The sequence below is a fragment of the Heptranchias perlo genome, chromosome 30 (genome assembly GCF_035084215.1).
Source record: "Heptranchias perlo isolate sHepPer1 chromosome 30, sHepPer1.hap1, whole genome shotgun sequence".
In the NCBI taxonomy this organism is placed as follows: domain Eukaryota; kingdom Metazoa; phylum Chordata; class Chondrichthyes; order Hexanchiformes; family Hexanchidae; genus Heptranchias; species Heptranchias perlo.
The window spans coordinates 31,037,591-31,052,892 of NC_090354.1; the positions used below are offsets into that span (position 1 = coordinate 31,037,591).

The following is a 15,302-nucleotide window of genomic DNA, read 5'->3' on the forward strand; positions in this document are numbered from 1 at the left end:
ATTCTCATGGGAGTGGGTTAGTCTTTGTTCAGCTGGTGTCCAATCTGCTCCCTTTACTGGGGCTCTGAGGTCAGTTGTAGAGTGTCACATGTTCTTGTGACAAGTAAAACTGGGCACTGGGAAGTTTCTCATTGTTTTGTTATTTAGCCATGTGTCCTGAGCGGCCGGGAGCAATTGAACACATTCTACTCATGCGTGTTCTACAAGGACTGTACTATCACTCAAGTAAGGAGGGATGTTCTGGATAAAAGGTCCTGAATTAGGTATTTCTTTATCCCTGATTGAACCGCAGTGGCTGGTGTGCCCACTGAAAGGAGGGCCTGCAGCTGGTGCAGGGGGACAGCTGGGGCCCACCGAGGACCTTCGCCCCCCCATGACCGGAGAAATTCTTTCCCAAGAATATTTTGTAGCGAGGAGCCAGATGTAGGAGGGATAACTGAAACATGTTTATATAAAGAACAGGACTGGCAGTTAAATATTGCAGCAGATACTGTATTTAGAAAGGATCGGGAAGTAAGATGGGGTTTGGGTGGAGTAGCTGTGCTAATTAGGGACAACATAATGGCAATAGAAAAAACGAACACAAGTAATATTAATATAGAAACAGAATCCATAAGGATTGAGACCAAGGATTAGAAGGGATCGATCACATTAATAGGTACATTCTACAGACCACCTAATAGTGGAAGGGAAGTGGAGGAAGAAATATGTAAGCAAATATTTGGAATGAGTAAAAAATATTGAATAATAATCATGAGAGATTTAAAATTGCCCACAAATAAACTGGCAAGAAGAGGTAGGGAAAGGGGAATGGAGTTTTTAGTATGTACAGGACTTCTTTCTTACCCAGTATGTGAGAAACCCAACAAGAGAGGAATCATTGCTGGATCTAGTAATGGGAAATTAACCAGAGCAGATAAGGGAAGTAAGGTTAGGGGAACATCTAGGCAATAGTGATCATAACATAATAAGTTTTAAAACAAAGATTGAGAAAGACATAAGTAAGACAAAGACCAAAGCAATAGATTGGAAAAAAATCTAATTTTGAGGAGATGAGAATGGAACTAGGGAAGGAAAATGGGGGAAAAAATTGACAGAAGAATAGAACAGCAGTGGGAAATATTTAAGATGTGGAGATGCTGGTGATGGACTGGGATGGACAAATGTAAGGAGTCGCACAACACCAGGTTATACGGTGTTGGACTATAACCTGGAAATATTTAAAACGGTGATCAAAAGAGTTCAGGAGAAATATATTCCTCTATAAAACAAGAACAAACTAGCCAAATGGTATAAAGACATTTAAGATAGAAAAGGGGGGAGATAATTGATAAACTAATCATAGAATCATAGAAAGATTACAGCATGGAAGGAGGCCATTCGGCCCATTGAGTCCGTGTTGGCTCTATACAAGAGCAATCCAGCTAGTCCCACTCCCCTGCCCTATCCCCTTAGCCCTGCACATTTTTTTGTTTCAAGTACTTATCCAGTTCCCTTTTGAAGGCCACGATTGAATCTCCCTCCACCATCCCCTCAGGCAGTGCATTCCAGGTCCTAACCACTCGCTGCATAAAAAAGTTTTTCCTCATGTCACCTTTGGTTCTTTTGCCAATCACCTTAAATCTATGTCCTCTGGTTCTTGACCCTTCTTCCAATGGGAACAGTTTCTCTCTATCTACTCTGTCTAGACCCTTCATGATTTTGAATACCTCTATCAAATCAAACTTAAGAGAGGATAAAACCCCATGTCCGGATAGATTGCATCTGTGCATATTAAAAGAAGTTAGGGAAGAGATAGCAAAGGCACTATTACATATATATAAAAATTCATTAGAAAAGGGAATAGTGCCAGAGGACTGGTGGACAGCTAATGTGATTCCTATAGTTAATAAGGGAGATAGAATAAGCCCAGGGAACTAAAGACCAGTTAGCTTAACATTGGTGGTAGGAAAGATAATGAAATCTTTATTCAAAGATGTAATAGAAAAATATCTACAGAACAAAAATATAATAAAGAATAGTCAGCACGGATTTCAAAAGGGAAAGTCATGCTTGATCAACCTTATTGAATTCCTTGAAGAAGTACCAGAGAGAGTAGACAAGGGTAATGTTGTAGATGTAATCTATTTGGATTTTCAAAGGCCTTCAGTAAGGTACTACATTATAGACTCATGACTGAGCTCAGAGCACATGGAGTCGGGGACAGGTAGCAGAATGGATAGCAAGTTGGCTACAAAACAGAAAACAGAGAGTAGGTGTAAAGGATAGCTACTCAGAGGGTACGGTAACATAGAGGTTATGTTACTGGACTAGTAATCCAGTGGCCTGGACTAATAATCCGGAGTCACGGGTCATGAGAATCCCACCACGGCAGCTGGGGAATTTAAATTCAATTAATTAAATAGAATCTGGAATTATAAAAAACTAGTATCAGTAATGGTGGCCATGAAACTACCGGATTGTCATAAAAACCCATCTGGTTCACTAATGTCCTTTAGGGAAGGAAACCTGCCGTCCTTACCTGGTCAGGCCTATATGTGACTCCAGACCCGCACCAATGTGGTTGATTCTTAATCGCCCTCTGAAATGGCCTAGCAAGCCACTCAGTTGTACAATCTCGCTACAGAAAGTCACAATCCCTACCTAACAGCACTGTGGGAGAACCTTCACCACACGGACGGCAGTGGTTCAAGAAGACGGCTCACCACCACCTTCTCAAGGGCAATTGGGGATGGGCAAAAAATGCCGGCCTTGCCAGCGACGCCCACATCCCATGAATGAATAAAAAGTCAGACTGGCAAATGGTGGGATATGGTGTTCCACAGGGATTGGCACTGGGACCACTATTGGTCACAATTTACATTAATGGTTTGGACTCGGGAATCGGAAGCAAAATTTCAAAATTTGCGGATGACAGCAAATTAGGGAGTGTGGTTAATACAAAGGAAGAATGTGTCAAAATGCAAGAAGACATCAATAAACTTGCTGAATGGGCGTGTAATTAGCAAATGAATTTCAATATAGATAACTGTGAGGTGGTGCTTTTTGGTAGGAAGAATAAGGAGGCCAAATCCTGCTTGGATAATAAGGGGGAAAAAAAAATTGGTTAAAGGCCGTTTTTGGGTGCGGGTAGCGTGATGTGCTGTCACCCTGCGCCCAATGACCCCTCCATAGGCAGGACACAAGTATCAGTGGCAGGAGGACTCACCTGCATTCAGTGTTCCATTCCAGGCATTGAATGTGGAATCAATGCAATTTGCAATTTGCACCACCAGGGGGAGCTCAATTTCTTAAAGGTAGGATGTTCCCTAGAAATCTCTTAAAGGTAGCTGGTACCTGTTATTTGCTGAAAATAACAGTCTGCTGTCTGCACGGAGTCTGAACGGAGATCAGACATCGCGCACGTAAAACACAGATGAAGGTCCCATCCTTATGTTTACACACTGATGAGTTATGTTAAAACATTGAATAAAGGTTGCACACTACTAAATCCCACACCCTCCAATCTGCACACCAGACCTCAGCAATCTGCCGATCTGAGTTGGTACCAGGCCTGTGAGAGTGCATGCACCAAGGTTCTCTGCTGATGCACTAGAGACCTTTGTGCAAGAGGTGGACAGAAGGAGGGACATCCTATATCCGCAGAGGTTGGGGGGGGGATACAAGAGGCTCTGCAGACATATATCCAAAAGGCAGTGGGAGGCAGCCGGGGACGAAGTCAATGCCAGGCGCACAGCATCATGAACATGGATGCAGTGCAGGAAGAAGTTCAATGCTTTGACATGAGTGGTCAAGGTGAGTGAGGTCAACTGTCAAGTGGCGTCTCCTACCAACTGCACCAGGCACTGCACCCCCATCACCCACATACCAACAAACTCTTTCCATCAGTACTCAACTCTTCCAATCAGATGCTTCCTGTCACCCTTACACATTACCACAGTTTCAAGCCGCCCACCCACAACTCACAGAACACACACACTAGCTATTCAACCATGACAGGCACATCACCCAGTCACACGTCCCGCTTTCTTGCAGGAGAAGGTGGCGCATATCAAGAGGCAGCAAGTGGCAGTGGCATTTAGCCCCTCGAGCCTGTTCCACCATTCAGTGAGATCACGGTGGACCTGTGACCTAACTCCATATACCCACCTTAGCCCCATATCCCTTAATACCCTTGGTTTACAGAAATTTATCAATCTCAGATTTAACTTTCACAAGTGAGCTAGTATCAACTGCTGTTTGCAGAAGAGAGTTCCAAATGTCTCCCACCCTTTGCGTGTAGAAGCATTTCCTAACTTCACTCCTGCATGTCCTGGCTGTAAATGTTAGGCTATGTCCCCACGTCCTAGTATTCAAGTCTAGGAGACCTTCAAAAGCAGTTACAAATGTCTTGGCAGCCAGAAGCAATAATCCAGCCACTAACCTGTAAATCCTACATGGTCCCTTTAAATAGCGCCGGTGGGGGGTCCTCCAGGCACTCTAAGACATGTTCAGATGGTCGGGGTTAAGACCGTGCATAGAGTTGAGAATTAAGTCCCAAAATGGTGTCTATCACTTTAAATCAGCGTTGTACACTGATTGAAGCCATTTTCTCCCTACTTTACATGATTCCAGCTTTCGTTATTTGCGCCTGCGCTAACTCCTATACCAAGATGGCGCTCGTCACACTGGAAACGTTCGTGCGCATCCAAGCCACCATCTTGGATGTCGGAGAGGCCGTGTAACGCTGAAACAACGGGTGCTACACGGCCCAATTTAGCACCCTAAGAGTCTAAATGGGGTAGAGGAACAAAGTGAACTCGGGATACAGATATACAAATCACTAAAAGTAGCGACGCAGGTTAATAAGGCCATAAAAAAGGCAAATCAAGGTATGGGGTTCATTTTTTGGAGGGATAGAATTGAAAAGCAAAGAAATTGTATAGAAGCTTGGTTAGACCACACTTGGAGTATTGTGAACAGTTCTGGTCTCCATATTATAGAAAGAATATAGAGGCATTGGAGAGGGTGCAAAAAACATTCACAAGGATGATACCAGAACTGGGAGGATATAATTTTCAGGAAAGCGTGAACAGGCTGGGGCACTTTTGTCTGGAAAAGAAAAGGCTGAGGGGAGATCTAATAGAGGTCTTTAAGATAATGTAAGGGTTTGATAGGGTAGACGTAGAGAAAATGATTCCACTTTTGTATTTAAAGGGAAACTAGATAAGCACATGAGGGGGAAAGGAATGGAAGGGTATCCTGATAGGGTGAGATGAAGTCGGGAGGGAGGAGGCTCGTGTGGAGCATAAACGCCGGCATAGACCAGTTGGGCCGAATGGCCTGTTTCTGTGCTGTAGACTCAATGTAATTATTTTCGGTCCACTGTAATATGTGCTGATGGGAGAAGGTTCATGTTCTGTAAACTGACTGGTAATTGTCAGTCTCCCTCCCCGAGTTCATGGCCTCTCCCACCTGGCGGGAACCCAATGGGAATATGTAAAAGAGGGAAGCTCCCCCTGACCCCTGTTATGCTGGTGGGGTCACTGGCAGAGGTTCCCGGCGGGCGCATTCCTGCTCGAATGCTGGCACAGTGCCCACTAATTTTCAGGGCTGTTGTCTTTACCACATCTGGCTGACTCCTGTAACTAATTGAGACTGAGGAAGACAGAGAGAGAGAAATAAAAAGAGAGAGGCAGAGAGACAGACAGATGGTTAAAAAGAGACAGAGTGAGAGAGAGACATAGGGGGTAATTTTGACATGGTGTGATAGTGTAAAATGGGTAATAGCAAATCAGAAGCCTGTTTTACATCTCTCCCCATTATTATATCCATTTGACCCTACCTTTGGAAATAAAAATCGGGAGAGGTGTAAAACAGGCTTCTGATTCACTTTTACTCATTTTACACTATTGCACAATGTCAAAATTAACCCCATAGAGAGAGAGACAGACAGATAGACAAAGAGAGCCAAAGAGAGAAAGAAAAAGAGAGACAGAGAAAGAGAAGAAGAGAGATTAATGCAGGGTGAGACACTGAGAGCCAGACAAAGTGAGAGAAAGAGAGAAATAGAGAAAGAGAGAGATACTGGAAAACAGGAGAGACGGACAGGTAGAAAGAGAGAGATACTGAGAAAGAGGGAAGAGGGATAGAGACAGAGTGAGAGAGAGTGAAAAGGAAATTCAGACAGAGAGAGACATAGCGAGAGAAAAGAGACAGACAGTTAGAGAGAGATTGAGAGACAGACATGCCCACAAACTAAAAGAGAAAGGGAATAAAACAGCTGCAGAAATATGATGTAGAATATTCGAGTGGAAACAACTGTGGAAAGTAGAATTCACGAGGGTAACTTCAACATCACCTCATTCCCCTGTGACCTCTACCAGCGAGAAGGTCAATGGCAGCAGGTGCATGGGAACACCATCACCCCCAAGTTCACCCCCAAGTCACACACCATCCCGACTTGGAAATATATCGCCGTTCCTTCATCGTCGCTGGGTCAAAATCCTGGAACTCCCTCCCGAACAGCACTGTGGGAGAACCGTCACCACATGGACTGCAGCGGTTCAAGTAGAAGGCTCAGCACCACCTTCTCAAGGGCGATTAGGGATGGGCAGTAACTGTGACCTCCCCAATATTACCCATATCTGGAGCACAAGTAGAAATATTGTGACACTGTCTTGCTAACAGTGATTTGCTAACTTAGCACAGGCCTGGAATGGAACCTGGGGCCATTTGCTCATCTGCTCATTGTATTACTCAGACACTGGGGGCGCTAAATTGGGCCGTGTAGCGCCCGTTGTTTCAGCGCTACACGGCCTCTCCGCCATCCAAGATGGCGTCTTGGATGCGCACGCACGTTTCCAGCGTGACGTGCGCCAGATGCCATCTTGGTATAGGAGTTAGCGCAGGCGCAGATAACGAACGCTGGAATCATGTAAAGCAGGGAGAAAATGGCTTCAATCAGTGTGCAACGCTGATTTAAAGTGATGACACCACTTTGGGACTTAACGCTCAACTCAACGCACAGTCTTAACCCCGACAATCTGAACGTGTCTTAGTGCCCTGAGGACCCCCCAGCGGCGCTATTTAAAGGGACCATGCAGGATTTACAGGTAAGTGACTAGATTATTGCTTCTGGCTGCCGAGACATTTGTAACTGTTTTTGGAGGTCCCCTAGACCTCAATACTAGAACGCGGGGACATAGCCTAACATTTAGAGCCAGGACGTGCAGCAGTGAAGTTAGGAATTGCTTCTACACACAAAGGGTGGGAGAAGTTTGGAACGCTCTTCTGCAAATGGTAGTTGATGCTAGCTCACTTGTGAATTCTAAATCTGAGATTGATAGATTTCTATAAACCAAGGGCATTAAGGGATATGGGGCTAAGTTGGGTATATGGATTGAGGTCACAGGTCCACCATGATCTCATTGAATGGCGGAACAGGCTCGAGGGGCTAAATGCCACTGCCACTTGCTGCCTCCTGATATGCGCCACCTTCTCCTGCAAGAAAGCGGGACGTGTGTCTGGGTGATGTGCCTGTCATAGTTGAATAGCTCCCAGTGTATGTGGCCTGTGAATTGTGGGTGGGCGGCTAGAAACAGTGGTAATGTGTAAGGGTGAGAGGAAGCATCTGGTTGGAAGAGTTCGGTACTGTTGGAAAGAGTGAGTTTGTTGGTATGTGGGTGATGAGGGCTGTAGTGTGCCCTTTAGGGAAGGAAACCTGCCGTCCTTCCCCGGTCTGGCCTATATGTGACTCCAGACCCAACAGCAATGTGGTTGATTCTTAATTGTCCTCTGAAATGGCCTAGCAAATCACTCAGTTCTACAATCTCTCTGCAAAAAGTCATAATAAGAATAAAACTGGACAGATCACCCGGCATCGGACCACTAGGCACCGGACACGACAAAAGCAAACCAAGTCCAGTCGAACCTGCAAAGTCCTCCTCACTAACATCTGGGTACTTGTGCCAAAATTGGGAGAGCTGTCCCACAGACTAGTCAAGCAACAGCCTGACATAGCCATACTCACAGAATCATACCTTTCAGCCAATGTCCCAGACTCTTCCATCACCATCCCTGGATATGTCCTGTCCCACCGGAGGTGGCGGTACAGTGATATACAGTGAGGAGGGAGTGGTCCTGGGAATCCTCAACATTGACTTTGGACCCCATGAACACTCCTGGCATCAGGTCAAACATGGGCAAGGAAACCTCCTGCTGATTATCACCTACCGCCCTCCCTCAGCTGATGAATCAGTCCTCCTCCATGTTGAGCACCACTTGGAGGAAGCACTGAGAGTAGCAAGAGCACAGAATGTACTCTGGGTGGGGACTTCAATGTCTATCACCAAGAGTGGCTCGGTAGCACCACGACTGACCAAGCTGGCTGAGTCCTGAAGGACATTACGGCCAGACTGGGTCTACGGCGAACCAACACGAGGGAAAAACCTACTTGACCTCGTCCTCATCAATCTACCTGTTGTAGATGCATCTGTCCATGACAGTATTGGTAAGAGTGACCACTGCACAGTCCTTGTAGAGACGATGTTCCATCTTCACACTGAGAACACCATCCAACGTACTGGGTGGCACCACCATCAAGCTAAATGGGATAGATTCAGAACAGATCTAGCAGCTCAAAAACTGGGCATCCATGAGGCGCTGTAGGCCATCAGCAGCAGCAGAATTGTATTCCAGCATAATCTGTAACCTCATGGCCCGGCATATTCCTCACTCTACCATTACCAACCAGCCAGGGGATCAACCCTGGTTCAATGGGGAGTGTAGAAGAGCATGCCAGGAGCAGCACCAGGCGTACTTAAAAATGAGGTGCCATCCTGGTGAAGCTACAAAACAGGACTACATGCATGCTAAACAGCGGAAGCAACATGCTACAGACAGAGCTAAGCGATTCCACAACCAACGGATCAGATCAAAGCTCTGCAGTCCTGCCACATCCAGTCGTGAATGTGGTGGACAATTAAACAACTAACGGGAGGAGGAGGGTCTGTAAACATCCCCATCCTCAAAGATGGCGGAGTCCAGCACTTGAGTGCAAAAGACAAGGCTGAAGCGTTTGCAACCACCTTCAGCAAGAGGTGCCGAGTGGATGATCTATCTCGGCCTCCTCCCAAATCCCCACCAACACAGAAGCCAGTCTTCAGCCAATTCGATTCAGTCCACTTGATATCAAGAAATGGCTGAGTGTAAAGTCTATGGGCCCCGACAATGTCCCAGCTGTAGTGATGAAGACTTGTGCTCCAGAACTAGCCGCGCCTCTAGCCAAACTGTTCCAGTACAGCTTCAACACTGGCATCTACCCGACAATGTGGAAAATTGCCCAGGTATGTCCTGTCCACAAAAAGCAGGACAAATCCAATCTGGTCAATTACCGCCCCATCAGTCTACTCTCAATCATCAGCAAAGTGATGGAAGGTGTCGTCAACAGTGCTATTAAGCGACACTTACTCACCAATAACCTGCTCACCGATGCTCAGTTTGGGTTCCGCCAGGACCACTCAGCTCCAGACCTCATTACAGCCTTGGTCCAAACATGGACAAAAGAGCTGAATTCCAGAGGTGAGGTGAGAGTGACTGCCCTTGACATCAAGGCAGCATTTGACCGAGTGTGGCACCAAGGAGCCCTAGTAAAATTGAAGTCAATGGGAATCAGGGGGAAAACACTCCAGTGGCTGGACAAAGGAAGATGGTAGTGGTTGTTGGAGACCAATCAGCTCAGCCCCAGGGCATTGATGGAAGATCAGGGCAGTGTCCAAGGCCCAACTATCTTCAGCTGCTTCATCCATTATAAGGTCAGAAATGGGGATGTTTGCTGATGATGGTACAGTTCCATTCGCAACCCCTCAGATAATGAAGCAGTCCGTGCCCGCATGCAGCAAGACCTGGACAACATCCAGGCTTGGGCTGATAAGTGGCAAGTAACATTCGCGCCAGACAAATGCCAGGCAATGACCATCTCCAACAAGAGAGAGTCTAACCACCTCCCCTTGACATTCAACGGCATTACCATCACTGAATCCCCCACCATCACGTCCTGGGGGTCACCATTGACCAGAAACTTAACTGGACCAGCCATGTAAATACTGTGGCTACAAGAGCAGGTCAGAGGCTGGGTAATCTGCGGCGAGTGACTCACCTCCTGACTCCCCAAAGCCTTTCCACCATCTACAAGGATAAGTGCAGCTCCAACAACACTCAAGAAGCTCGATACCATCCAGGACAAAGCAGCCCTCTTGATTGGCACCCCATCCACCACCCTAAACATTCATTCCCTTCATTACCGGCGCACCGTGGCTGCAGTGTGTACCATCCACAGGATGCATTGTACCAACTTGCTAAGGCTTCTTTGACAGCACCTCCCAAACTTGCGACCTCTACTACCTAGAAGGACAAGGGCAGTGGGCACATGGGAACAACACCACCTGCACGTTCCCCTCTAGGTCACACACCATCCCGACTTGGAAATATATCGCCGTTCCTTCATCGTCGCTGGGTCAAAATCCAGGAACTCCCTACTGAACAGCACTGTGGGAGAACCTTCACCACACGGATTGCAGCGGTTCAAGAAGGCGGCTCACCACCACCTTCTCAAGGGCAATTAGGAATGGGCAATAAATGCTGGCCTTCCCAATGATGCCCACATCCCATGAACAAATAAATAAAGTTGGTAGGAGACACCACTTGTCAGTTGGACTCACTCACCTTGACCACTCATGTCAAAGCATTGAACTTCTTCCTGCACTGCATCCATGTTCATGATGCTGTGCGCCTGGCATTGACTTCGTCTCCCGCTGCCTCCCACTGCCTTTTGGATATATGTCTGGAGGGCCTCTTGCTCCCACCCCCCCACTGTGGATATAGGATTTCCCTCCTTCTGTCCACCTCTTGCACCAAGATCTCTAGTGCGTCAGCAGAGAACCTTGGTGCATGCACTCTCACAGGCCCGGTACCAACTCAGATCGGCAGATTGCTGAGGTCTGGCATGCAGATTGGAGGATGTGGGATTTAGTAGTGTGCAACCTTTATTCAATGTTTTAACATAACTCATCAGTTTGTAAACATAGGGATGGGACCTGCTTCTGTGTTTTACATGTGCAATGTCTGATCTCCGTTCAGACTCTATGCAGTCAGTAGACTGTTATTTTCAGCAAATATCAGGTAACAGCTACCTTTAAGAGATTTCTAAGAAACGTCCTCCCTTTAAGAGATTGAGCTCCCCCTGGTGGTGGAAAGTGCGAATTGCATTGATTCCACGTGCAAGGCCCGGAATGGAACGTTGATTGCAGGTGAGTCCTCGGGCCGACCGAAACTTAGGTCCAGCCGTCGCAGTGGTCATTGGGTGCAGGGTAATAGCGCATCACGCTACCTACGCCCAAAAATGGCCCCATCCAATTTTTTTTTCCCCCCACAGTGCGTTATAGTAACCGAGTCAGAGGGGAGATCACTTGGGTCACCGTGTGAGAAAAGAGAAAGTCAGGGAGCGACACAAAAGAGAGGGAGGAGAGGGGATGGAAGGAGAGGGGAGAAAGAGAGGAGAGGGGAGGGCAGTGAGGGGAAGGAGGGAGGGGATGAGAGAGAGGGAGGGGAAAGAGAGAGGGAGTTAAGCAGCGGGGAGTAGAAGGGAGATTAGACTGGGTGAGTTGGATGTTGGACTGAGTGAGTTGGATATTAGACTGGGTGAGTTGGATATTAGACTGGGTGAGTTGGATATTAGACTGGATGAGTTGGATGTTAGACTGGGTGAGTCGGATATTGGACTGGGTGAGTTGGATGTTAGACTGGGTGAGTTGGATATTAGACTGGGTGAGTTGGATATTAGACTGGGTGAGTTGGATGTTGGACTGGGTGAGTTGGATATTAGACTGGGTGAGTTGCATATAAGACTGGGTGAGTTGGATATTAGACTGGGTGAGTTGCATATAAGACTGGGTGGGTTGGATGTTGGACTGGGTGAGTTGGATATTAGACTGGGTGAGTTGGATATTAGACTGGGTGAGTTGGATATTAGACTGGGTGAGTTGGATGTTGGACTGGGTGAGTTGGATATTAGACTGGGTGAGTTGGATATTAGACTGGGTGAGTTGGATGTTGGACTGGGTGAGTTGGATATTAGACTGGGTGAGTTGGATGTTGGACTGGGTGAGTTGGATATTGGACTGTGTGAGTTGGATATTAGACTGGGTGAGTTGGATATTAGACTGGGTGAGTTGGATATTGGACTGGGTGAGTTGGATATTACACTGGGTGAGTAGGATATTAGACTGGGTGAGTTGGATATTAGACTGGGTGAGTTGGATATTACACTGGGTGAGTAGGATATTAGACTGGGTGAGTTGGATATTGGACTGGGTGAGTTGGATATTAGACTGGGTCAGTTGGATGTTGGACTGGGTGAGTTGGATATTGGACTGGGTGAGTTGGATATTACACTGGGTGAGTTGGATATTAGACTGGGTGAGTTGGATGTTGGACTGGGTGAGTTGGATATTGGACTGGGTGAGTTGGATGTTAGACTGGGTGAGTTGGATATTGGACTGGGTGAGTTGGATATTACACTGGGTGAGTTGGATTTTAGACTGGGTGAGTTGGATATTGGACTGGGTGAGTTGGATATTACACTGGGTGAGTTGGATATTAGACTGGGTGAGTTGGATATTAGACTGGGTGAGTTGGATGTTAGACTGGGTGAGTTGGATATTGGACTGGGTGAGTTGGATATTAGACTGGGTGAGTTGGATGTTAGACTGGGTGAGTTGGATATTGGACTGGGTGAGTTGGATATTAGACTGGGTGAGTTGGATGTTAGACTGGGTGAGTTGGATGTTGGACTGGGTGAGTTGGATATTAGACTGGGTGAGTTCGATATTAGACTGGGTGAGTTGGAAGGTAGACTGGGTGAGTTGGATATTAGACTGGGTGAGTTGGATATTAGACTGGGTGAGTTGGATGTTAGACTGGGTGAGTTGGATATTGGACTGGGTGAGTTGGATGTTAGACTGGGTGAGTTGGATATTGGACTGGGTGAGTTGGATGTTAGACTGGGTGAGTTGGATATTGGACTGGGTGAGTTGGATATTAGACTGGGTGAGTTGGATATTAGACTGGGTGAGTTGGATGTTAGACTGGGTGAGTTGGATATTGGACTGGGTGAGTTGGATGTTAGACTGGGTGAGTTGGATATTGGACTGGGTGAGTTGGATATTAGACTGGGTGAGTTGGATATTAGACTGGGTGAGTTGGATGTTGGACTGGGTGAGTTGGATATTAGACTGGGTGAGTTGGATGTTAGACTGGGTGAGTTGGATGTTAGACTGGATGAGTTGGATATTGGACTGGGTGAGTTGGATATTAGACTGGGTGAGTTGGATATTGGACTGGGTGAGTTGGATGTTAGACTGGGTGAGTTGGATATTAGACTGGGTGAGTTGGATGTTAGACTGGATGAGTTGGATATTAGACTGGGTGAGTTGGATATTAGACTGGGTGAGTTGGATATTAGACTGGGTGAGTTGGATATTAGACTGGGTGAGTTGGATGTTAGACTGGGTGAGTTGGATATTGGACTGGGTGAGTTGGATATTAGACTTGGTGAGTTGGATGTTAGACTGGGTGAGTTGGATATTAGACTGGGTGAGTTGGATATTAGACTGGGTGAATTGGATGTTGGTCTGGGTGAGTTGGATGCTAGACTGGGTGAATTGGATGTTGGTCTGGGTGAATTGACCGTTGGGTGAATTGGATTCCAGGAGGGGTCCTTGGTGAACATAAAAAATTGTTACTCCCTCATACCTTGTAAACATCATAACACACCCGCACTGACCCTCCTCAAACCCTGTAAATACCATAACACTCCCACAATGACCCTCCCCAATACTCCGTAACATCATAACCCACCCACACTGACCCTCCCTAATACCCTGTAACATCATAACCGACCACACTGACCTTCCCCTGTACTCCGTAACATCATAACCCACCCTCATTGACCCTCCCTAATACCCTGTAACATCATAACCCACCATACTGACCCTCCCCTGTACTCCGCAACATCATAACCGACCATACTGACCCTCCCTAATACACTGTAACATCATAACCGAACATACTGACCCTCCCCAATACTCCGTAACATCATAACCCACCATACTGACCCTCCCTAATACACTGTAACATCATAATCCACCATGCTGACACTCCCCAATACTCCGTAACATCATAACCCACCCACACTGACCCTCCCCAAACCATGTAAAGACAATAAACCTCCCAGGTTAATAAAGGTTGAATAATTTTATTCAGAATATATCCCTTTTAATCTCTCAGGACCAATAACCCCTGAGGCCTGATGAACTAGATCTGGATTTCACAGCCTGTTTACTGGATGCTGCTTGTGGCTCTCCAAAGTTTGCCAAAGGGACCTCCTATAACCGTTCCCTCTCCCTTCTCTTCTGTAATAGAATGGCAGACGGCCCCTGGAGGGGCTGCAATTATGGAAAATAACTAGATTGGGAAATGAATAATTCATGTTTCAGCACAAGCCCTTTTATCCGGGTCTTCTGTCTAACATCTGTGGTTAGCAGCTTGTCTGCGCTGCTGCAGCAGCTCCTCTGAACACTCCGTGTCCTCCCAGGGACCATTTGCTCTATCCCTTTTACATTCCCAGCTGGTTTATTCAGCTGGTGTCCAATCTGCCCCCTTTACTCTGTGGGGTGGACCAGGAGCAAGGGGAGCTCTGCACTTTATTGCTGCTGTACGTGTGAGTCTGGACAGGGACCTTCCCTGATGTGGAGGTGCAGGCTGGCAGTGCCTCGGGGCACTGAGGTCAGTTGTAGAGTGTCACATGTTCTTGTGACAAGTAAAACTGGGCACTGGGAAGTTTCTCATTGTTTTGTTATTTAGCCATGTGTCCTGAGCGGCCGGGAGCAATTGAACACATTCTACTCATGTGTGTTCTACAAGGACTGTACTATCACTCAAGTAAGGAGGGATGTTTTGGATAAAAGGTCCTGAATTTAGATCGGGTGTTTCTTTATCCCTGGCCTGGTTGAACCGCTGTGGCTGGTGTGCCCACTGAAAGGAGGGCCTGCAGCTGGTGCAGGGGCACAGCCGGGGCCCACCTGGGGTCTTCTCCCCACCTCATGACCAGAAGAAACTCTTTCCCATGAGTATTTCGTAGCAAGGAGCCAGATGTAGAAGGGATAAGTGAAACATGGCTACATAAAGAACAGGACAGGCAGTTAATTATTGCAGCATATAACGTATTTAGAAAGGCCAGGAACTTTAGCTGGGCAGGTGGAAGG

At 46.8% G+C, this 15,302-nt stretch overlaps 1 protein-coding gene across 1 annotated transcript in view; it reads right to left on the reverse strand.

The window, feature by feature from the left end:
• Window positions 1–15,302, reverse strand: part of LOC137300083 (potassium voltage-gated channel subfamily H member 6-like) — a 94,247-nt gene that overhangs the window by 43,719 nt on the left and 35,226 nt on the right. The gene's annotated exons all lie outside the window — the stretch shown is intronic.